The 24333-nt window shown below is 46.7% G+C and overlaps 1 protein-coding gene across 4 annotated transcripts in view; it reads left to right on the top strand.

Annotated features, from left to right (window-relative positions):
- RUNX1 (RUNX family transcription factor 1) overlaps window positions 1-24333 on the top strand; it is a 249211-nt gene that overhangs the window by 135552 nt on the left and 89326 nt on the right. The gene's annotated exons all lie outside the window — the stretch shown is intronic.

Below are 24333 nucleotides of genomic sequence, written 5' to 3'. Positions count from 1 at the left end.
TGCTTAGCCTGCACCCCCAAAGACTAGGCAAGACGCTGGAAACGGTAGTCTGTAGTTGCCAAATGAGGGAGCAGGCCGGGGGCCCTGGGACCGGGGACTCTACACATGAGTCTTCCTTGCTGTGTTTCTTTGGTTTTGATTTGTCCCGGAATGTTTACCATCTGAGCGAGAAAAACCATACGTTTGCATAACCGAAGCATCAGAAACTCCGCGTTAGGAAGCAGACTCCTGCTACCGCTGCCCAGCTGCGGTCATCACTGTGCCCCAAACTCGGAGGTGCCTTCGGAGGCTGCTGACCCTGGTCAACTTCCAAAGCCCTCAAGGCACCAAGAGTCGCAAAACAGATGGGAGGTTCCCCAGGCTTCTAGACTTATTGGAACCCAGTGATTTTAAAAAGCAAGTTGCAAAAGGGAAGTTTATTTTCGGTGGATTTTTTTTTTCATTATTCAACACCTGGAAGCAGTTATCTCCTCACTCTGAGATATCTGGGCAGACTCGGGGTACAACAGACTGGAGATGAGGTGGTGGCTACGGTTCATGCATGCATTCATTCATTCATTCATTTGTAGAAAGTGTTTATTGAGAATCTACACAGTTGCAAGCACTTTTCTTGATACCGGGCGCTCTCCAGCAATGAACAGGAAGATGTTCTCCCTTCCTGGACCCACTCCCCTAAACGATGGAAGCAGACAAGAAACATGTAAACACAGAAACCAAATAGGACAAATGCAATGACGAGAATAAACCTGATTTATTCTCCTTCCTGATTTAACCTTCCTGATTTAACTCATGAAGCTTCTCCCGTGATGGTACAGGACCCAGGGAGATAAACAGTAGGTGCTCCATAGATGCTTGCTGAACAAAAGTTGGTAGAAATCAGGATCAAGGGGATCCCTGGGTGGCTCAGTGGTTTGGTGCCTGCCTTTGGCCCAGGGTGTGATCCTGAAGACCCGGGATCAAGTCCCACATTAGGCTCCCGGCATGGAGCCTGCTTCTCTATCTGCCTCTCTCTCTCTCTCTCTGTGTCTTTCATGAATAAATAAAGGTTTTTCTCTGTGTCTTTCATGAATGAAAAAAAAAAAAGAAATCAGGATCAAAAAACAAAAAGATTTATGGGGAAACAGAGTGTGTGTGGGTTGATATGAGGGGGTGCGGGGGCAGGGAGTGGGGTCGCCTTAGCTGTTGCTCTAACAGATGACATTTGGGCAGCCGTGGGGAAAACTGGGGGCCCCATGTGATCCAGGCAGAGGGAAGGCATGTGAAAAGGTCCTGAGGCAGGAAGAGCGTGTCTGAAGGGCAGGAGGGAGCCTGTGGCAGAGCAGGCTGAGGAAGCCTGGAGTTCTGAGGACCCTGGAAAGCCCTCAGGGTTTGGTTAGAGGAGAGACAGGATCTGATTCACGCTGGTCTCTGCCTACCGGACTGCAGTGGGGCTGGCCAGAGGGGCTCCTCCCCTTTCTCCCCGCTGAAAAGTCCCGACACCAACCAGACTGCAGCCCCTCCTCTATCAGGGCACGGGTCCCAACGTGACTGTCAGGTGCATGACCTTGGCGGACCTCCCTGCCTCCCTGTACCTTACTGACAGGACCAAGAATAAGGTCCCCCTCCAAGGTTGCTGTATGTGAACTGTCTTCATAGACACTGGTTGCTGTCATTATCAACGTCATCTTCATTCCCTATATTATCACCAAAATCTTTTTTTTGTTTGTTTGTTTGTTTGATCCTGATTTCTACCAACTTTTGTTTAGCAAGCATCTATGAAGCACCTACTGTTTATCGCCCTGGGTCCCGTACTATCACAGGAGAAGCTTCATGAGTTAAATCAGGAAGCTTCTCCTTCCCCCCTCCCCGTCCCAGTCTGAGGACTCCCCCAGCCCCCAGAAAGTCCAAGAAGGTTTCCTGTGCCCTCCTCATAGGCCCTGTATTGATGTTTTATGCAATATGAAATAAGGTGCTAACGTGAGCAGTAAAGAGTCCTGACCCATGTGTGATTCGTGAGCAACCTGACCCCACCCCCACCCCCGTAGTGCCCAGAGCTGGCCAGGGTGCAGATGGCACCCAGTCTGGCCAGTGTGCAGAGGGCTCTGTCCGGTGCAATCAGAACAACTGCCAGGGTCCAGTGGGGAAGAGAGGGACTTCACTCTCGCGTCCAGGGTTAGAGAGAGAGAGACAGGGAGAGAGGACAAAGAGTAAGAGAGACTTTTGCCTTTGCATTTTGCTTTCATTATGCAGTTGTTGACTTCAGAAAGACAGTTCATTTGTCCTCAGTTCCCAGAAGCCTAAATGAATTCCCCACAAAAAAAAAAAAAAAAAAAAAAAAAAAAGTTTTGAAAGTGATCTCCATCATTGATGATTCGATCAGGAAATTACAAAAAGAAGAAAAATAAGACCTGGGAGAGCCTTGAGTACTCTGGCCAGTGGGGAGGGTGGGGGTGGCGGGGAAGCAAGAGAAGCACAGCCCTTTGCTTGTTTGCCAGACACCGGGGAGCCACAAGCCATGACTCAAGCTCTGGTTCCCAGGATGGTAGGAGGAGAGCGAGTGGGAAGTCCAAGCGCCCATGGGGAAGAGAGAGCTAGGCCATGAGTAAGGCAGGCATTGGTGCCGGTTAGTGGGAGCTGAGCGCAGCCAATTTATGTAAATCTTGATTTGTTTAAAATTCGTTGTCCTGTTTCAATGTCCATGCTGGCCTGTGGGTGTCCCTCACACCACAAAACACCACGTGGTGGCCCATTCATGGTGGCCCATACCTTGGCGCGGGATATGGTTTCAGGAAAGGGGAAGAGTAGGATGAGGACAAAGAGAACCATGTGGTGTGAGCCAACGGAGTTTGGTGAGGGGACCCACCATCCTGAAGATCGAGTTTTAATCTTGCAAAGATTCATCTGCTCCTTTATACTTTCCACCTATGAAATAAGCTCATCTCCTCTCATGGAGAATGGCCGGGCTGGAGCCAGAGAGTCCTGGGACCCCACCCAGGGCGAGCCCTCCCGACCTCCACCTGGAGATGTGCAAACAGAACATCACCTGGTTTTCTTCTTTTCGTTTTTTAAAAACATGTGACGTGGTCCTTATATGAGCTTGCTTGCTACAGCACATGAGCGGCATTAGGAGGCTGCCTCTCTGCCCGGAGGGAGGAGTGCCACCCTCTTCATCTGTCCCGCTCTGTCCTCCTCCCTAGCTGGATTTTCACAGTTGCAGGCAGGGGTTTGACATGAGACGTGCAAAAAATGAAAGGGGAGGGGCAAAGTTATAAACCTATCTGATGTGATCCAAAACGATTCCATCTGTTTTCCACATAAAGGAGGTATAAATAACACGAGCGAGCATTAATTCGTCCTGCGAGGGTTGCTGCTCGGTTCCAGAGAGCACCCTACCAAATGAAGGCAAAGCAGGAGTCTTGTGGAGACCCTGGCTGCCCTGGGTCTACCCACAAGCTACGCAAGGAAGGGAACACAGAGTTGGCTGGGGGTGATGTCAGTCTTGCCCTCAGGGGGCCTTTCTACAATCCGAGACAAGCTGGCCCTTAGCATTTGGGGGTTTTATTAGTGCAAAAACAAAAGGCATAAAGTTTTGGCTTGGGATAATCTGTTGCATAATCCCTTAAAAATACATAAGATGATACCTCGGGTCCCCCATTGCACACACATGCAAGTGCACACACAGACACACACACACACAAGCCCTAAGAAGATCTATTACAGCAGAAAGATCAATGACCCTATTCCTCTTTCTTAGGAATTATAGATAAGCTTTTTACAAACCCTGAATCATTGGTCACATTCAATGTATATGCAAAAGAAGTTCAAAGGCCGACCTTGACAAAGGACGTTTGGAGAAAGATGATAAAGTGTCTCTGATAAAACACACACAAAAGACTTTAGCAATAAAGACCTACCAATTAGGAAAGCAGGGCTTGGGCAGCGGGTGTGAAACCGTGTTATCTACAGCTTCAGCACTCAAAGATAGTGGCCCTGGGCAGAAGGCTTTATCTGGCCTCCACAAGAAGAGAGATTGCACCTCCCCCGAACCATCCTGTCTGCAAAGCCCAGGAAACACCTTGCAGAGGAGTTGGTGCAACATTTGCCATCCCAGCCCTCAGTGACAGTTAAAATAGTGTCACAACATAGCATTGAGCAACGGCCTTGCCAGATCAGCGAAGCCTGTGTTCCAGCCTGCTTTTCCCCCCTGGAGAGACAAATAGGACATTCTGGTGACATTTTTTGGTTCCTCCCTTTACTTTCAGTTTAGACTATTAAAGAGAGGAAAGAGACATTCTTCCTTCCACCTTTCTTTTCCAATAGAGTTTGAAAATCCTTTCCCGATTGACAGTTCAGGCAGGAGATTGGTAATATTTACCGTTGGCATTTTACTGCGTTATTCTCGAGATGTTCAAAGGATTCCCCGTATCTCTTCTTGGAGATTTATTACTCGGTCCCCACAACTTCTTCGGGGCTCCGGTTTAATTTATGTGATTGCAATCAGGAAACCGCTTTGAAAGGGAAGAAATCAATTTCGCTTTTCTTGAGTTGTAAATTTTCTGTAAATAAAATTTCACAAGATCCTGCTTTTTTTTTTTTTTTCCAACAAGTAATAATATGGCTGTTGGCACAGCAGCAAGTTTTGGGGAAGGGTTCTAATGACCAGGTCGGGGGGTGAGGGGAGTCCCAGGTCCATCACTGTTGTGGAATCTTGGAGAAACCACTCATTTTCCAGAGCTTCCTTTCTCTCTTTTATCACGAATGGAGTGTACGTAGTGTTTGTGAAGGCTGCCTTCACCTCTCAAAGGGATTTGATGCTATTCCATGAAAGGGTGGCTGTCAAAACCTCTTCCCCCTGGTTTGTTTTGTAATGACACTTTGCCTTTGATGACTGTGTTTGGCTCTTCAGAGCACTTCAGCACTTATGATTTCATTTGGGCTTTTTGAGACTTGGACAACGGCTAGACTCTAGAGCCAATGAGGATACTGAGGCACGAGGAAGCTAGGGCCCCTCCCTGCAGACAGTCACACACTGAGTCACAAAGCAAAATGAGGATGGCGGGGGGGGGGGGGGGGGGGGGGAGGGAGATCTTTTAGGGCAGAAACTTTCAAACTTTTTTGAATAGCAGGCGACACTGAGAAGACAACTCTGTGCATGACTCAGGAGTTGGAACAACCAGTCAAAAGATGGCCTTCAGGTTGCAATACTTTCTCTCACTACTTGCAAAATTCCCTGTTTCCCAGTTATTCACTTCTATTTCTTTCCCTTCCCTTTCTTTAATTTGTGTCGTGACAGTAATAATTAGTATTATGTGTAGCTTACAACGAATCCGTGGGTCACAATCTATGGTTTGGAAGTCACTGTTCAGAAGCTTTTTACATGGCAGCGTCCTGCTTTTTTTCTAAATTAGAAATCAAGATGCATATCTCTGAATTCCCAACCCACAGGCGAGGGCCAAGCGGGGTTCTCCTGCCATGGGTTTCTTGCTCTGTAGCGAGCCCCCGAATCTGTACACTAAGGAAGCATGGTCTTGAGAGTCAAGCCGTCCACTTGTGGGAAGCTCATGACCCTCCTGGCTTTGAATATACCATCAAGTCCTAATAAATAATGAATACTAATGACAATATCGAGACACCTATTTGCATTGTAGTCCCAATAAAGTCAGAAGGAGAAGTGGGGCTGCTCCCTAAAAATGGCATATGGCTCTCTAAATAAAGGGCTTTAATGCATTTTATATTTAAACTATAAGGTCATGGGCTCAAACCCAAATTGAGATGGACTCTGCTCCTTAAGTACATTCTGGAAAAGTCGTTGAAATATTTATCCATCTATCTGGGTTTCAGTGTCTCTAAAGCAGCTCATTTCCTTGTACCACACATCTAGAGTGGACCTGTTTGCAAACCCCCTGGAACTGGGCAGGGGCTGCCTGTCAGAAGCAAAGGCAGCCCTTTTGGAAAGTCATTGTCTAGGAAACTTCTAGAATGAGAACTAGAACAACATTGTTTCTAATACACACACACACACACACACACACACACAATCCAGAGACTGATTTCTGTATGCACCTGGTCAAATTCTTCCTTTCTGTGCTTCGTCTCAATGAGGCCACATTGTTTAACCCATTAAGCCTAAGAGGATAAGAGTTCCAAACTTAATAGGATTATTTAAGAGGATTATATGTGATAATGCATGAGAAGCCCTTGCCACAAGGCCTCTAACTCAGGAGTAGCTCACTCATTGTCAGAGCCCATTATTATTTGCCCACTAACATTTGCTAAGTCATCAGAACCCTATTAGCATTAATAAGGCTTTCCCCTCGGATGAGTCAATTCCACAGCTTTCTCTGTTCTCAGAGACTAGGATCACTCAATGGGTCCCCCAGAGGTCAAACCACCTAGTGTCTTGATGGCAGGTAGAAGAAACCCCACACCCGTTAAAACCTAGCACACCCAGAATCTAGCGCATCCTCCTGTGACGCTGTCCAGGCTGTTCCTGATGTGACCGGTTATTTCCTCGGCCTATTAAGTCAACCGTATCTATACTTTATATTCGTGATCTTTTAAAAACTAGAAAAGGCTCACATTTTCTTTTAAAGATCCAAAATTGTGTGCCCAATGGGGAACTTAGCTTTTCTCGGGAACGCTGACTTACAACACAAGTCAAAAGTGCCTTTCCTCCTTCTGTTTCAAGCAAAATAAACAGACTTCCAGCAGGGAGATGGTTCTTGTTCACAGGTTGCTGCTGAAGCATTATTATTTGGGGCATCGTACTTTGGAATTCAGAATGCCAAAATTTTAAAGACCATTAAGAAGATATATCTTATAGAAGGTTTTTTGTTTTTTTTGTTTTTGTTTTTGTTTTTTAACCCAGGATTAGCGGGGAGGGCAGAGCTACTTGATAAACTTCAGGTGATCTAGCAGTTTCTAGATATGTAGCCACTTTTCTTTTTTAGTTCCAGTTATTTGAGGCTTAGTAAAAAACAAGAAAATATTCCGCCACGTGTGCCATAGCCTCTCTCTCCTGCACAGTTGCTGCTTCAGTACAACTTCCTAGGTTGTATCTGAATTTGTATCTAACTTGACTCAGAAGAATTCTAGAACACTCTTAAATATAAAGATGACTAGTAACAGGATAACATTCTCATGAAGGAAATTTTTCTTCTGCTGCTTTGCCTTTAAGGTACTATCATGTTTTCCCTGAAGAACCGTCCTTTGGGGGAGAGTATGATTAATCAAATCTTCGTTTTTTCATGATCGAGAAAAAAGAAAGAAACAAAGAGAGACAAAAGTGAAATTAAGTTTTTGTGTAACTTAAAAAAAAAAAGTTTTCGTGTAACTTTATTTCCTTCTCATTCCTAGTATCCAAGGGGTTAATCAGAGATCTTCATCCATTTCTACTCTAATTGGGAAGTAGGGGGTGGTGGTGGAAATCATTTCAGGAATGAAATGAAAATTGCTAGCCTCTACATGCCTAAGGCAAAAAGAGAAGAAATGAAATCTCCTGTGGGCTTGCTTAGTGAGGGGGAAGAAATCTACATCTTGCACTTCGCTTCATGTCATTGTTCCATTTGCCACTCTTAAATCATGATCTCCGGGACAGTGTGGGACTCAGGAGAACGGGTGTGCCCAGGTCGCTTAGACGGGGCCCACCAGGCAGCTTCTGGCCAGTGCTTGTCCTTCATTCAGCTCACTCTGGAGTTTGACAACTCAACCTGGTGTGTGCAGACAAAACTGGAGCCCCTACTGGCATGTTTGGTCAAGTTGTCATCTTTCCTCCTTAGAAGCCCATTTCATCATGTAGTGTCTCCAGCAAAAGAGTTCTTGGCTAAACAAATAGTGTCTACTTTAGAAGTGGTAAGGGATGTTAGATCTGGAATATTTTTCTCTAACAAGTAAGATGCACCCTAAATCAAGAACTTGACAATCACAGAGTGTCTTCTAATTCAATGCTCTTCAAAGATTCTTAAAGTCAGCATTTATTTAAATACTTTCTGCTTGCCCTTTTCCAAAACTTACCCTAGAATGCTGTGTTAACCCCTAATGCTTTGAAGTTCTCCTCAAGAGGTGTATCCTTATAGGAGTTTGACTTGTTTAAGATAGCTAGAGAGGCAAGAAAAATGGAAGCACTTTATAGTCATTAAACACCAGCACACTCATTGGTCAGTAGTTCAACTAGAACTTCATCTGGGGGCTCACTTGTCATCACGATAGAACAGCCATCTGTTCCTTTGCTCTTAGTATTTAGGAAAAAAGAGCTACCTTCTCTGCAAAAATGTGTAATAAAAAGTCTTCAAGTGTTGGGGCACCTGGGTGGCTCAGTTGGTTAAGCATCTGACTTGATTTCAGCTCAGGTCATAATCTCAAGGTTATGAGATCGAGCCCCTTGTTGGGGCTTGGTGCTGGGTGAAGAGCCTGCATAGGATTTTCTCTCCCTTTACCTCTGCCTCTGCTCCCCCCTCCTTAAAAATTAAGTTGTTTATACGCTTAATCATTTTTAATGATTTTTTGGATGGTGATTTAATGATTTCTGCATATTGCTTTCATTGTACATACAAGTGTAAGTTGGAAACTAGCTAATAGATGTTCAGTTTTTAGATTTTTTTAAATTTAATTTTGTTAAAAATTTTTGCCCTTCCTATCTTTCAAGAATAGGTGACCCCTATAGCATTAGTATCATTTATTCATTCCAAAAAAAAGGTAGCAAATTTGCTTTGATTTTTTTGAAAAATACATTTTTTAAAAGATTTTATCTATTTACTCATGAGAATCACAGAAAGAGAGGCAGAGACATAGGCAGAGGAGGAAGCAGGCTCTGTGCGGGTAGCCCAATGCAGGACTCGATCCCAAGACTCCAGGATCACAACCTGAGCCAAAAGGCAGATGCTCATCCACTGAGCCACTCAAGTGCCCTTTGAAAAATAGATTTAAATCATAGCACTTTTCCAAGCAAGCACAAAACAAGCATATCAAAAAGCTTAAATCTTAACCACTTTTTGATCGAGAAATAAGCAACGATATATCATAAGAAGTTTCCACAAAAGTTTTTAATATCCCCTTTCATCATGTGTATGGTACACTATTCATAAAAATATGATTATTACCAGAACATAGTATTATTATATTAATGTAATCTGAGAATATGTAATCATTACAATGCAGATCTTAGGATTTTTAAAAGGCAGAAAATATAATTATGTAATTAGAGAATGGAATGAGCACTTCTATTGTTGCTTTTTTAAAAACTGTTTTTTATTTCATACTACAAGGTGAAATTTTAGGGCTTTTGTGGAGTGTGATAATTCCATGGCCCCACAGCAAAGCAGAGCAGTTAGCCCACTGTTGCATATGAAATTCCGTTTTCCACATCTACAGATAGCGGGATTAACATGAGAGGATCTGCCTTCTTACTGGAGTGCCTAGAGGACACTCTAAGACCAACATTTGGCAATTTATTATTTAATTGATCATTATAGATTTCCCAGCAATTCCTCACAGATACCTCCATTGCTTATTCCCTCTTGATTCTTGAACAGAATCCCAGGTCTAGGGCAGATGGTTGATTCAGCACCCAAGATTTATCTCAAACTTCTATGGTCCCTCTCTAATCATTTCTGCTACAATTGTGGCAAATTTCTCTACAGTCTGTGGGGGACCAGTGGTAGGACAATTGTGACTCTGTGTTTCTCTTTTTCCTTCTTTCTCTCCCCACTCAAAATCCAAGTTCACACCAGCCGTATGCTCACCTAGGTCAACACCAGACCAGGTCAATTTCTCACAGTTCCAAGTGGCATTTATGTGTAAATGTTCATGGTGCTGAAAAGACTCTCATTTTTGTAGGCAAGGAAACTGAGGCTAGGTCGAGGCATGTATCTACGTGGCCCTGAGCCATCTGGCTAGTAGCACACTGAGGCTTCCTTCTAGATATGCGTCTACCACTGAGAGATAAGTTGGGTGCCCCTATATCAGATATACCAGGGATTATGTTGGTTGCATGAACCATGCTGTCTTTCATCCAATCATGTCGCCAACAAATTCAAAACTTAACTTCAAAAGTTCACTCTTGCTGTTGGGCAGGGGCCAACATCACAGGGGGCCACTCACTGCTCTATCAGCTCACAAGGGGTCATTGGGCATATTTTATCAAACTGACCTACACTTCATCCCCAGCCCTCCTTCCTATGTCTAGCAGTTCAGGGACTGAGTAAGAGGACTCACCTAGTTATTTTTAAACACAAATATTGCCTTGCAGAGAAAAATCATATCTTCCTATTTCATAATTCCCCCAGTGAGAGAGAACAGGTAAATCATACATACAAAGAATACAATAAACTGCTTCCCTGGGGGGAGGAGAGTTCACTACAGAATGAATGTGCGGAATGACTTGGGGAATGAGGCACGAGACTCCTATGAATTCATTCTGACATTTGTTCATTGATTTTTTTTATTCAACTTAGTAATATGGTGTGTTGTTTCTCATTCATTGCAGTGGGAATGGTTTTAAATATATTAACAGAATTTTAGCCTAAAGGAAAACAGACTTAGAAGTTACAGCTGCTTTACAGACTCTACTTCTATCACCCACCGGAAAAGCTTGCTGCTGTAATATTCTCCAGCTAGGAGGCTCAGAATCATGGGAAAGCACATAAACTCACCTCCCTGTTCTGCAGATTTAGAGACACTTCTTGATACTTGGATGCTTACCCCTAGCACTGGAATAGGGATATCACTCAAAGAAGAGACCAGTTTCATGCACAGAGTGGTTTCTCAGCCTTTCATTGAAAACCACCTTCTGTTTATGGCTAATGGAGCCAAAGAAAATGTGGAGAAGATCCACAACCCTTCTAAATCTCCACACATCAGCCTCTTGATTCTGTACTCAACCCACAAGGCCAAGGGGTGGAAAGCAGGTACATTTGCCCTATAGAGATGTTTGAACGTTCAGAGGTTCCCAGCAACCTCTGAGGATCAACGCAGTGAGATAGAGCCAGTGGCTTCTGTCACAGATCTGGCCTCATGTATTCTCCTTTGTTATTTTTTTCTGAGCACTGGAAGAAAGAGACGTGGATCCACTCCATAACTTAGACCAGGAGGCCAAACTGCCTCACCAGTTTGAACTACTCATGTATTTTAACTGGATGATTGTCAGCAAATTGATGCATTGAGTGATTTTTTGGGAGGAAAAAAATGCTGTATTTCAAAATAAACCTGTTTATGGGAACTGTTATTAGAGAATGAGTATCATTTAGCCACTTTGCCATCCTATTTTAGAATCACGGTCTATTAAAAATAGAACTTCTTGTTCTAATCCATGTTGCTTACATGAAATTCATAGGAAACTAATCTAGTTGTAAAAGAAAGAGATAAGAGGTGCTTCAGTAATATCCTTTCAGAGCTTATAGAAACCCAAGCTCTGTTGTATAGGCTGAGCCCTCCATGGCTGGTGGACGTTACTTAGGAGTGAATAATTCATGGGGTTAACTTGTGGCTCTCCTGTGGCTATGAAGCTGCAGTAGTGGTGTTGACAGTGGTCAGTAGGCTTTTGCAGTTCAGTTGCTGTCACTGTGTGTGTGTCCTTCTGCCTTTTAATCAATCAAGTGTATATCGTGATACAAATGCTGAACTTTGCTTCAGGACAGCCCAGAGGGAAAATATGAGTCAAGAGAGATGCATTACCTAATGGGCTTCACCTTCGATGGTTCAAAACAGGGCTCACTTGAGCACTGGCAGGATAGTAGCAAAATTGCTTTGGGAAGGGAACTGCGTCTTGAGTGGTCACTCTAGAACTGCCCTGTCCAAAATAGGAGCCACCTGCCGCAGGTGACTCTGGAGGGCTTGAGACATGGCCGGACTGAATGGAGATGTGCTATAAATGTAGAATGCACACAGGACTTTGAAGACTTAGGGCAAAACAAACAAAGGAAAGAAAGAATGTAAACTACATCAATGATTTTCATATTGATTATATGTTGAAATGAAAATGCTCGAGATACACTGAGAGAAAGAAAATGTTATTAAAATTAATTTCACTCATTTATCTTTACTATTTTAATGTGGCTCCTAGAAAATTTTAAGTTTGCTTTTGGCAATGTTAACAAAATCTTTTAGACACTGCAGGCTCGATTGTTGCCAGACACTGAGCAGGCGCTCTTGCCATCTCTGAGTGTGGTTGCAGTTCCAACACTTGTTGGAAATATGGGATCTCAGGTGCCACCCAAACCTGTTGCATCAGAATCTGCACTTAACCAGATCCCCAGGGGCTTCCAAAAACACGTTAGGTTTGTGCAGTGCCATCTAGAGATTCACAAAGGAGTAAGCAGCCTCACCAGCAAGGTCTTCAAAATCTAGTAGTTATGTGTTTGCATGAAGGTGAGGGTGAATCAGAAGACAGTAAGACAATGATAGAGTTGACATTAAGCCCAATAAAAGATATCCCTGCTCCCCAGTGATCCAGCACCAACTGTGAGGCAGACAAAGTAGTCAAGCAGACAGGAATTAAAATATCAGCTTTATCATCAAGGATTTGGGAAGAACTCAGAATGAGGCTCTTTGCCACTGAACCCCAGAAATAGAGACTTACTCATTAACACACAGGCAGTGCTTCCCCAAAACAAAAAGGGGAGGGGAAAGGTATGCTCAGAGTACTAAGTTTCTATTGCTGCCACACTACCAAAGTGCCACAAATTTAGCAACTTACACCACACCCGCATATTAGCTCATAGTTCTGTAGGTCAGAAGTCCAGTTGGACTCAAACGAGTTCCCAGCTCAGACACTCACAAGGCCAAAAACCAAGGTGTTGGCCAAACTGAGCTCTTATCTGGAGGCTCTGGGGGGGAAATGCACTTCTGGGCTTCAGTAGGTTTTTGGCAAAAAGCAGTTCCTTAGGACTGCAGGATGGGGTCCTATTTCCATGCTGGTTGTCCGCCAGGGGTCACCTATAGTGACTGCTCTCCATTCTTGCACATGGCTCCCTCCATCATCCAGCCAACAGGGCACGCACATCAGATCTTCTCTACCTCATTTCTGCCCTAGCCTAGGAAGATTCTGCTTTTAAAGGTCTCCTGCAATTAGATCAGCTCAACAGGATAATTGTCCTTTTGGTTGACTCGAAGCCACCTGATTAGTAACATTAATGATGTTAGAAAAATTCCTTTTGCCGTGTAACATGGCCAGGTGTGACAACCCAACCTATTCAAGGCCCTACAGGTGAGGGTGAGAAGTCTTGGGGGTCCATTTTAGGATTCTGACCACTATGCCTGGTTTCTATCCCCAAAGCAACTCACCAAGCAATTTAATCTTTTATGGTGGAGGATGAATGAGCCCTTTTGGCAAGAGGCCAAGAGTTTTACACCAAAGAATGTCACTCCACATAGAAGCCAGGAATGTCACATATAGAAACCTGAAGTCAGAGAAGAGTTGGTTCCATTGCTTCCCTCCTACCCACTCTACTCCTCAATATATTCAAATAGTTCTAAAACAACCTAAGATATAGTTCAAGGGTTACTCAGAGGACATGGAGAACACAAGGAAGCATATATTTGGTCCTTGAGAGAATATTTCACTCTAAGAACAGGGATCTGAGCCCCCTCCAACATGGGGATGGAAGGTAGCCCTTAATCCTGCAGGACCATAAGAAGAGCTTGCTCTGAAGTTGGGGTGCATAGGGGATGCATTCTGCTACAGAATCAGCAGACCAGTGGTATGGGAGAGTAATCTGGAAGTACTATAAGAAATTAATAGAAACTCCTTTATAGGAGACCTTTTCAGGAGATCTGGCAAAAGTCCCTAAGAACTCGAAACAGAATGATGGCAATAGGGCTGGAAAGTGTGTGTGTTGGGGGGGGGGCGGGGGGCGCGGATTAACACAAAGAAACCAAAAAGAGGACCTGGCAGCAGGTTGGATGAGATCAAAGTAAATCCATGGATCCAACCCTGGAAACCAGGAGATGAATGTGCAATGGGCAAAGCAAGAAGAACTAGGTTGGGGTGGGAGCTGATGAGTGTGACCTTCAGAAAAATGCACACGGCAAGTGTTAATTTTCTCACAGGTCTTCTTCCATCTTCAGCACACACACATGCACACACACAGCTCAACTTTGGGTTTTCCGTCTCCTTGCCACCCCATCTTTTCCCACCCTCCTCCACTAAGCACCTATCCCCCCCCACACACACACACACTACAACCATTTGCTGTCCCTCCCATCATCTGCTCCACTGAAACGTCTTCTAGCAAAGGATACCATGGCTCCCCCAGACAAATCCAAAGTAACTGTTTCAGTCCTCACCCCCATGGCCTTTCCTTGGCCTTGGCCTTTGAGACACCCTTTCCTCTTGAAACTCCCATCTTCTTTTGTTTTGAAGACTCTACTCTCTCCTCTTTCTCTTTGTAGCTCAATCTCTTTGGTGGTTCCACCTTTTTCTAACCAACCCCTTAGATGCCAATGATCTCTGACTGTCAATGCTCCCTTCTTCCTGGACACAGTCTCTGTACAATGTGAAACCAGTGCAGATCTATGAGGACGTCTGCCCTCAATTCCTGGCTATTTTCCCCACCATTACCCACAGCTCTGTTCTGTTCATCGAAAGCCAGATCCTCATGTCTACCTCCAAACCCTTCCTCTTCTGGTCTTCTCTACTGCTGGTAATGGTGCCTGGGCCAGAAGCAGGGGAGACTCTTCTCTCCTCCCCCATAGCTGCCTCTTCCATCTCCACTGTTCCCACTTTAATGCAGATGTTCATAATTCCTCATGTGACAATTGCAGTAGCTCCCCACTCATTTCTACCCCCTCCTACTCATCTATCCACCTCTGACAAATTTACTTCCCTCAAACATGTATTAATCAGATTGTTCCCCAGATCTCAAGGCTTTGATAGAACCCATTGCCCTCATGCGCAAATTGCTTCGGGTCTATAAGCTGCCTACGACCCATGTTCATGTCTGCCAGCACTGCATTATTTGTGAGCACCCCGATCCCAAACTTACACTCCAATTATACTAGAACTGACATGTTTCTGTGATCCATTTCACAAATTCACGTTTTTTCACACTGATCCTTCTGCCAGGAGTGCCTTCTCCCCTGTCCCGTTCCACCTCCCTAAACCCTTCCTCCAGCCCTGCCAACCACCTGGTAAAAAACCTACCTAGCCTCTAAGAGTCACATCAAGTATCACCTCTACTACAAAGGAAGGTCTTCCCAAACCCACCAGGTGGTATGCTCTTTTCTTTTTCCAGGTGGGATGATGTCTCCTCCCACCATCTTCCTGGAACCATGACACTCTGTGGTCACTCAGCAGCAGCCATGACACTCCATTGCTCTTCTGTATTTGTCCTTTGTCACCAACTAGCCTAGCACTCTGCCTGGCACACAGAAAGCTTTAGAGAAATGCTAAAGGAAGAAGATCAAATACTTCATATCTGGAAAAGTCCCAAAGATGTCACTTTGGTTTATTTTTAAGATTGTATTTATTTATTTATTTGAGAGAGATTGAGAGCCCAAGTAGCAGATGGGACAAAAGAAGAGGGAGAAGCAGACTCCCCCCTGAGCAGGGAGCCCAACTGGGGGCTCCATCCCAGGACCCTGGTATCTGAGCTGAAGGCAGACAGTTAACCAACTGAGCCATCTAGGCACCCCCCAAAGATGTCATTTTGAACATGTGGAGGCAGAAAAGGACTAGAAAGCCATTTAATATTTAGTAAGACTTTAAAAGCTAAACAGACCTTGACCTACTCCTCAAAATCTGTGGATGGCCAGAAATAACTTCATACTGTGACTCCTAAATATTTGAGATTTGCAATGTGCAGAATTTCAAGGATAGTGTCTAATGGAGATGATGAGACAGGGAAGCATCAAATTGACAGATGAGTTCAGAGCTTAATTTTTCAGAGCTCTACCGAGGATACCTATAAAAATACACAGCTGTAGCCAAAAAGAAACATGGCTCATCATTCATTCAGACCCATATGTGGACGTGTGTGTGTGTGTGTGTGCACTCACACAGAGTGGAGTGATTTTGTCAAGTTTCCTAAACCCTCTGAGGGTGAGGTTCCCCATCTGTAAAATGGGGGTGGTAATGGCATTGTGGCAAGGATCCACGGTACTGTTGCCGCATGGTAGAGAAAAGCATTTTGTGCATTACCTGAATGCACTTAGCGGCATTCAGTGAGAGGAAAGGAGCGAGAAAGATCGGGATGGAGGGAGACAGCTGGGGGATGAGTTAGCCAAATTGAGCTCTTGCTGTCATGAACACCCTAGACATGTCGTCTCTTACACTTTAGGTTCAAGCACCTTTAACAACTCTTTGGGCACTTGATGGGATGAGCACTGGGTGTTATACTATATGTTGGCAAATTGAATTTAAATTTTAAAAAGACTGAAATTAAAGGGAAAAAAAAAAAAGAACAACTCTTTGGGCAAACAACTGCAAACCTCCACAGGTGCTACCTCACCTGGAGACTACCCCTTCCCCCAGCTTAATGTGTGGGCTATGTCCTTAAGGCTACTGACACAGGGGGCACCTGGGTGGCTCAGTGGTTGGGCAGCTGCCTTTGGCTCAGGTAGTGATCCCGGAGAATACCCGGACTGAGTCCCAAATAGGGGTCCCCGCAGGGAGCCTGCTTCTCCCTCTGCCTATGTCTCTGCCTCTCTCTCTCTCTCTCTGTGTCTCTCACGAGCGAATAGATAAAATCTTGAAAGAAAAAAAAGGCTACTGACACAGGACAAACCAAGGACACTTCCAACAGGCACACCTTTCAAAATTCACTCACTTTTGCCCTTACTTTTAGGTTAAAAAAAAAAAAAAAAAAAACTTGGGTTTTCTCTGAGAACCACTGAAACGTTAGGTGTATAAACAAACCATTTGCTTTTCTACTTTGCTCCTTCTGTTTCTCAGCCTCTGACATGGAAAGGCTTCTCGGGGTCTCAGGAGAGAATTTCCAGGGAGGTCGGTTCTGCTGGGTCTCTTTAGCATGAATTTGGCTGTCAATATTACTGTTGTGGATTCCTCCCATGCCTATGAAAAGTGAACTTCCTAACTTCAGGGTACATTTGATATTTCTTACCTTATCGTTCACAAGTAGTGCAAATGATCTTTTTCCCTGCTCTATTTTTTAAAAATCTTCATGGAGTCATTTTTTTTTGTATGTACATGCACACCACAATCTTGGCGGGGTTTTTCTGTTTGTTTTTTCTGTGTGTGTGTGTGTGTGTGTGTGTTTAAGGATGCTCCTTGGACACCGTACCTATTTAATTGCTTTACTCTTTCATTATAGAGCAGTCCTTCAGAACCCCTTATTATTTTAGTTGCTCTTTTTGCTTTGGCAAAAAAAAACATAAGACTAAAGAGCTGTAAATCTTGTTCTCCTGCCTATTTAAACAGCGTCTGGAAATCTGAAATAATTACCTCCTTTTTTTTGTTTAAAAAATTTTTAAGATATATTAATATTGTGGAGTAAAGTTGAAAGCTTTAGGTCCGCAGTATTTGAAATGCTCAGATCCTAAGGCTTTGAAAAATGGTTTATTTTTCATGTTAATCATTCAGTGTCGAACGTTATCAATATACAAGGCTGATGCAGTAGTTTCAAAATCAGAACATTGCATGTACGTATTCAAAGGAAAGAAAAGTAGCTTCAGATGACTTTGCTTAATGGGTTAACTGCTAACTGTACCTGCAGCAGTATATAGGAAGTGATTCATATATGGATATGTGGATATATTATCACACGATGGTCATTTTCAATAAAAATTGATATCATCTGTTATTTCAAGAATGAGAAGTTTCAGTACAAATAATCTGCACCCCTAGCAGAGGGAAGGAGAGTAAAGCATGCAAGGAGGAAATATTTCTAAACTGTCCTCTTGGAAGTAAATCATGGTAATGTTTACCTATCAGTCTGCTTCTTTCAAAAGATGTCTTCAAAATTGCTTATCTTCATTGCTTTAAAAAACTTCTGTTTTTACATCTTGCATTTCACCTCTGCTGTAATGCCAATTTTCAAGTGTTTTGGCAGTAAGTTAGGGTTTGGTTTTAATTTCACCTTGAATTCTGATTCACTTTCACATTCTCCAAATGAATTTCTAATGTTCATAAATAAATCACACTGGCATCACATACAGAGCTTTAAAAAGGTGATCTTATGAAAGATATTCAGTACTAGCTAGCAATGGAAAACATTGGTCAAAGTCCCATAAAACCATGTGCAAATGTAACAGTTCATTTGTTATTTGCTGGTTTACTGTTTTAAGCTATTTTTGTGCCAAAGCAGGACAACATGCTGTAAAAATCCCCAGTGCTAAAAAGTCTGAGGGGCAATCAGCCAACAAAAAATTAAATCAAATTAAACAAGTGGGGGAAATTTAATTTTTATACTTGCATGGATTACAATTAGAATGGAATTCATCAACTATCAGTAAATTTGGTGCTTGCCATCAGTATATTTATACAACTTTTATTTTCCTACTTTCTGTTCTTTCAGAATGCATACATGGAATGAATCCATCTAGAGATGTTCACGGTATGTTGGATTCCAAATCACATTTTTAATAAAATATGTACGTTCATATGTGCATATACATGATTTTTTAATCTATGTAAATCTATAAGTAACTTATGACATAAAATAGCCAAATAATTAAGGTTGTTTTTTTTTTGCTGATTCAAAAATACTTAAAAGCTGTTCTTCATATTGCAAATATCAAACCATATAAAACATTCCAATGAAACTTTAAATGATACCTTCGGTTCTACAGAGTAGTTTACCACAGATGTATTCTGCTCTTATTAAAGGACTCTATACAATTCTCTGGAAAAATGGAGCTTGGCTTCTATCTGTTATAACCTAGTTTATTACCTTTGTTACAACAGTGGCAATGCAAAATTTTTATGACGGTAAAATGTTTAGTAAGCATCCTAAATTTGAATTGTACACTTGGGAGCTGCACAATTATGATGTCAGAGTGAACAACTCACACATCGACGACCACATCCTATGGAAACACTCACATGGAGGAAGGATGTAGCGACAGAACGAAAGAATCCTGTCCCCAAAGTAATTAGGTTTCAAAATTAAAATAATCTCAAAGAGGGGAGACGGAAATGTTTAATTAAATTCCAGTGTCGAAAACTGGATGGGGTGTAGAGCAGGTTATTTGCACAGACACTCACATGTTACTCTTCACAAAAATGTTCTCCATCCTTGTGACATTACATCAACTGCACCAATTTGGTCCAGAACCACCAGCAAAACACATCCTCTGGTTTTTATTTCATTGAAATGGTCCACCGAAATAGAAATAATTTTTTTCTAGAAATATTACATTTTTAGAAATGTAATTTTAGAAAGATGTTACTTAGAGGAGAATTTTAAGAGAATGGTTGAGATTTCAATCCTATCTTTAGGCACATTTTATTTTTTGAGAGGGTTTTAAAACAGCACAAAAAAAGTAAAAATATTTAGATATTTCCTGAGACCACTTGCGGATTTACCTGAAGTTGAAGAAAAGCATCAACGAGCTGTTGTTTTCCCCCATGAAATTATCTTGCTTCCAAATTTTGCTAACCAAATACTACTTTAAAAAATGCCCTGTGAAAACTTCCATTTCATTCCTGTTATGAGCATTATTGGAGTTTCCCCCCACGCAGCAAATTTGGAAAGATCCGTCATATAGCATCCGCCCAACACCTCGCTTCGTTGTATTTTTTTTTTTTTTTTTGTATTATGACAAGAGGGAGTTTTAGTATTATTCCAGGAGTGAATGTGGTCATGTTTCCTTTCTTAGAGAGGCAGAGGAAGGGAAATTCTATATTGCCGCTACAAGGAGCGCCTTTGGTGGAAAAAGAGTTCTTCGTTTCGTATGCGATGTTCAGGAACTTTGTGAGCTCTGTAAAAAGCCCTCCAGACTAAGGGCTTCCAGGTACATCTCAGCTGAGCCTCCTGCAGCCCGATTTGCAATGCATTTTAGCTCCTCTGCAAGGAGGGCTGCAGTGCTTTTGTTAGTTTGTTTCTGGTTTTCCAGGGTGCACCGCTCTAAGTAAGCAGTTACAGCCAGCGCAGGTCCCGGGAACCTCAAATGCGCGGCGGCCGGATTTAGAATAAATCAGCAAAAGCTTTCCTTGCTCTTATCATCCTTGTCAACGTTCAAACTCGAGATTTATTGGTTGAAACTCGTAGCTGAGCAGCGCCCAGGGGGCCGCCGCTGAAGGGCTTGCTGCACTCGGTGCATCTAACCCTGTACCTCTCCCCTAAGTTAGGGAACTTGACCCCGCCCGGGGGACGGCCGCAGAGTCCGGCCCGCAGCCCCTCGCAGGGTTTAGGGTTTCAAACCGCCCCGGCCCCCGGAGGAGCCTCCTTCTCGGACCTTTCCGCCGGGCGAATCACCCCGGTCCGCTCTATCCCGGAGTCAGAGCCCATTTTCGCCGCCGCCGCCGCAGCCCCGAGCCCTGCCCTGCGTCCGCGGGGGGCCCTGGGGATGCACTTGCGGGCTGTCCCCGGGAGCGCTCGGCCGGCTCGGAGCCGCGGCCCAGGGGTTCGGAGCCCGGGCAGGGGGCGGCGCACAGGGAGGTCTGGCAACTGCGCACTCTTTGGAATCGCTGGGCCAAGGTGGAGGGAGGCCTTTTTTTTTTTGGGGGGGGGGGGGGGTTGACTGCTGAAATGCGGCTTCCTGAAAATCGCTTTTAAGGAAGAATACGAAGGAGTCTTCTGAGACCCCAGACCCATTAAAACAAAACGCAGCTGGTTGCTGGTGGTTCTCGGGAGTGTCTCGGGTGCCCTGGAGACGAGCGAGGGGGCGGCCCACCTGGGGACAAGCTCGCAAAGGCCGCGGGCCCGGCGCGGTACCCGGGACGCCTGGCGCCCCGCGGGTGGAGAGCCGGCCGGTCGCGGGGTGCGTGCAGAGGGGTTTCGGGGAGAGACCGTGATGCGGGCGGGTCAGGATGCCGGAGGCCCCCGCCCGAGGGTTCCCGCGCCACCAGCTCCGCCGCCGGGGTGGCAGGGGCAGGACGCGCCCGTTTCCAGCCTTTTCTACCCAAACTGGAGTTGTTACCGGAGCGGCCCAAAGGCCGGGAGGAGGGCCGGCGGAGTCGCGCGCCATCGGGGGCGTTCCCGGGCGCCCGGGGCGGCAGCGAGGACGGCTGCTGCCCCCTGGCGTCCGCCCCGAGCCCGCGGCCCGCAGCGCCTCCCGCGGGGCCGGCGCCAGCCTCCCGGCGGCTCGGAGCGGCCCGTGCGGCCTCTCCGGTCCTGGGGCCAGGGAAGCAGCCCGCGCGCCCGGGAAGGGCCCCCCCCCCCCCCGGCTGGCCCGCCCTGGCCGACGCCTCCGTTAGGCCCCAGAGGCAGCGCCGAGGGAGAATCCGGCGCTTCGGCGCCCCCAGCACCCTAGCCGCGCGTCCGCAGCCGGGAAGGAGGCGGCGGCCGGAGGGGCCCCGCGGGGGGCGGGTGACGGACCCCTGCTCCGGGGAGCTGCAGCGGAGGGTCCCCTGTTGGGGGTGGGGATGAGCGCCCTCCCCCGGGAGACGGGCGGCCCCGCCGCTGGGAGTGGGGCACCGGGTGGGTTCCCCGGGGAGCCAGGGAGCCGCGGGGCGCGGGGGGTGGGGGTGGGGAACGGGCCCTGCGCGCCGGGGCGGGGCCCTCTAAGCTCCGCGAAAATGCCCGCGGCGCCGCGGGGACGGACGCAGGGGAAGTTCCCGCCCGCGCGCAAAGCCAGGCTGGGTGCAGCACCCCGGGCCGCTCCGGCGCGCGGGGGCGGGGAGACGAGCCAGCGCCGTTTCCGGGGAGCCGGAGGTGGGTGCGGGGCTCGGGCGACCTGGGCCCGGCGGTGGGCGCTCGCGCGGCCTGCGCGGGGGCCGCCCCAGCGGATGCTTTCAACTTTCTTCCCCGTCGCTGGCTGTTCGGGGTCGCCTTTCGGATCAGGACCCTCCTCTGCTCCCCGCGAAGCACAGCCCGGCGGAGCGCGGCCGCGGTGCGTAAGGAAGCCGCAGCCCAGACGCGGTGAAAAACACCGATGAAAGCAAACCGACCCGAGAGAGAAAACTAAAAACACAAAACCATGTTGTGGAGACCGAGAACCTTCTGGCCTCGTTAAATGAATCAGCGCCACTTCTCTGCAGCTGCCCCCACCCCCACCCCCATGGCTACGGTGGCGCGCGGAGCCGCTCTCCGGCCCCCTCGCGGCCGAATCCCACCCACGCTGGGGAAGCAGAAGCTCGGCCGTGGGTGGCCGCGCAGGACCCGGGGCCGCCCCGGGTGGGGGGGCGGGGGTGAGCTCCGGCGCCGGGCCCGGGAGCCTCGCGGCGGCCGCTGCATCTCCAGGGCGCTAGGGGCGCCTCCCCTCCGGCTGGGCTCCGGGCACCGCGCGCGGCCCGAGCCCTCGCTGCGCCGGCCGGCGTCCTCTCTCTCCGCGTCCTCGCGGGGCCGCGTGCGCCCCGGGGCGGGGCCTCGGGCGGGGGTGCGTGCGTGGATGCGGGCGCGCGGGGCGAGCGGGGAGGCCGGGCAGCCTGGGGCGCTCCGCGCGGGCGGCGTACAGTAGCGCGCGGCGGCGGCGGCGGCGGGGGCGCGCGGGCCAATTCCAGGAGCCCGCGGCCGCGAGCCGCGCCCTGGCTGATACCGGAAAGGCCCGTGATTGGCCGGCGGCCGCCCCTATGCAAACGAGCTGAGGGAATGGAATTCCTCGGGCCGGGCTTACAGTAAAAGCACGTTCATTTCCAGGCACTCTCATTCATAGAGCCAGCGGGCGCAGGGGCACGGGCGCCCCGAGCCGGACCAGCAGGGCACACGCCGCCCGGCCTCGCGCCCACAGGCACCGCGTCCCGGGGCTCCCGGGGACGCCACCCTTGCTGCTTCTCCTGGACCGCCGTTGGAGCTACGATTTTTTATTTTTTTCATTTTTTATTATTTTTTTCCTTTTTAACCTTTCTCTCTTACTTTTGAATGAACTGGCCTCTTGGCTGGATGTTTCAACTTCTTTCCTGCCGGTGAACTTTTTCCCCCGGTCGTTTCCTTTGACAACTGCGGGAGAACGTGTGCCGCGCGTCGAGGCGAGCCCGTGAAGTTGCGTGTGCGTGGCCCGTGTGCGTGGGAGTGTGACTGCGTGTGTAACTCGAGCCACCCCGTCTGTTCCGACCTGCGCTGCGGAGCCCACGCTCCAGGCCCGCTCCACCTGCTGCGGTTTCGCGGTGATCGTAGGTACAGGCGCGTCCAGGCGTCTAAGCCGAGGGCGCTGGGGCGACGTTGGAGGAAGATCAGCTCGCTACGGCCCAAGTCGGGCTGACTCGCCGAGCCGGTGTAGACAGTGGCTGGCTTCGGAAGAGTGCGTGTCTGCGTGCGTGCGACCCGGCTGCGGCTCAGCTCCCACCAACCACAGGATCAGCCACAAACTTAACCAACATCCCCAAACCCGAGTTCTCAGATGTGGAGAGCTGTACTCTGAGTGTCATCGACTTGGACTTTTATTATTATTATTATTATCATCATCATTTTTTTTAAAGATTAGCTTTTCTTTGAAAAGCTGAGTTTTCTGAACTGAGCGTTTTGCCAGAATTTATTAAGAGAACATGACAAGTATTTCTAGCCCAGCCCTTCTTCAACTACTGAAGCTTATTTTCAAGGCTACTTAAAAAAAAAAAAAAATCAGCAGCGAACATTAATGGATTTCTGTTGTGTTTAAATTCTCTACAGATTGAATTGTAAATATTTTATGAAGTAGAGCATATGTATATATTTATATATACGTGCACATACATTAGTAGCATGACCTTTGGAAGTCGCAGCTCTTGCTTTTGAGGACCGAAGCCGGTTTTGCATGATCAAAGTGGCTCTGTATATGGAAGACACTCGTATATTTTGTGTTGTCTTGGGACTTTAGGCAAAACTCACCTGAAAACAAAAACAAAACAAACAAAAAAACCCTGACAGGCGTTTAACTACTGGAACTTCCAAATTATGTATTGGCTGGCTCGTTTGCTCTGCGTATAAATATTTTAGAAACTGTATGGGAATTTTGCCTCCGGGAACTTTTTTTTTTTTTTTTTAAACAGCCAAAGACTGAAAGTTAAACTCTCAAAGCAAGACTCAGAAGATAGCCTCCCTTGGCATTTGACTTTGGATTCCAGTCGCCCGATTTTTTTTTTTTTTTTTTTTTTTAAAGCATTAGGCGATCGGTTGCTAGGAGCCCTGCCTGGGTCGGACGGAGGCTGCCCTGCAAAATAGAACTTTCCCCCTCCGGGACTGTTAGTGACTTCGTCTCCCGCCCGCCTCCCCCCAGCCCCCCGCCCACCCCCGCCCCCCCTGCAGCAATAAAGGGCCCCTGAACTTATATGTTGGTCTCCCTGGAGCTGCTCGCCGAGGATCCGCGCCCTCGTCGCCGGCTGGT

Source organism: Canis lupus, chromosome 31 (genome assembly GCF_011100685.1).
Source record: "Canis lupus familiaris isolate Mischka breed German Shepherd chromosome 31, alternate assembly UU_Cfam_GSD_1.0, whole genome shotgun sequence".
Taxonomy (NCBI): Eukaryota; Metazoa; Chordata; class Mammalia; order Carnivora; family Canidae; genus Canis; species Canis lupus.
Note: the sequence above shows the minus strand (reverse complement) of the source record. Positions and strands in the feature narration are given on the sequence as shown.